Below are 846 nucleotides of genomic sequence, written 5' to 3'. Positions count from 1 at the left end.
GTTAATATGCACCAATAACAAAAAGTTAAAAGTTAAATGTTAATTTAACTATAGGTTAACTCAGTTAAGTTAAAAGTTAATACACACTTTTTGTTAACTTTTTATTAAGTTAAAAAAAAAGTTAATTTGTTTATACAACGCTAACATACTTAATTTTTTTCCAACCCAAAACTAAACTATAGACTATAGTGTTTATATTTTATACAGTGTTTTCATATTAGTTAAATTCAAATTATATACATTTTTTACTTTAAACAATTCACGGTAAATATTTTTTGACATGAAAACGAAATATATTGAATTAGTAAAATAAGATAAAATTAAAAACAAAATAAATCAACTTACTTCTTGAAATGAAAAATTAACTCGTTAATTTCACGTTAATTAAAAAAGAAATTTATTAAGTTAACAGTTAAGTTAATGAAAAGCCAAAATTAACTAGTTAAGTTAAAAAGTTAATATAAAATTAACTTATTAACTTAACTTTAACTTTTTAACTCGTTAATGCCCAGCCTCGAAGAAATTCATATAATAGTTGACGAAATATGAGAGCTTGACATTATCGCAAAATAGATAACTAATATTAAACTAGAAGCAGGATGTAAAAGATAGATAACCATAGGCGATTCACTATACTTCGTGGAAACAGCATTATGCTTGTCTATACATGCACACCGCAGACTACAGATTAGGAATATCGCAAGTGCGTGGGCTGAGTCGATGGTCACACGGACCACATCCGTTAGAGACGAGATAGCGTATCGATAGGCAGGGGGAGCAGGGACCTGAATATAAAAGGGAGCATGAAACAGCCTGTATTCAGACGTGTCTACTCCAGAGCACAAC

This window comes from Acyrthosiphon pisum, chromosome X, assembly GCF_005508785.2.
Source record: "Acyrthosiphon pisum isolate AL4f chromosome X, pea_aphid_22Mar2018_4r6ur, whole genome shotgun sequence".
In the NCBI taxonomy this organism is placed as follows: Eukaryota; Metazoa; Arthropoda; class Insecta; order Hemiptera; family Aphididae; genus Acyrthosiphon; species Acyrthosiphon pisum.
The sequence above is the reverse complement of the archived record's forward strand: the minus strand, read 5'-3'. Positions refer to the sequence as shown.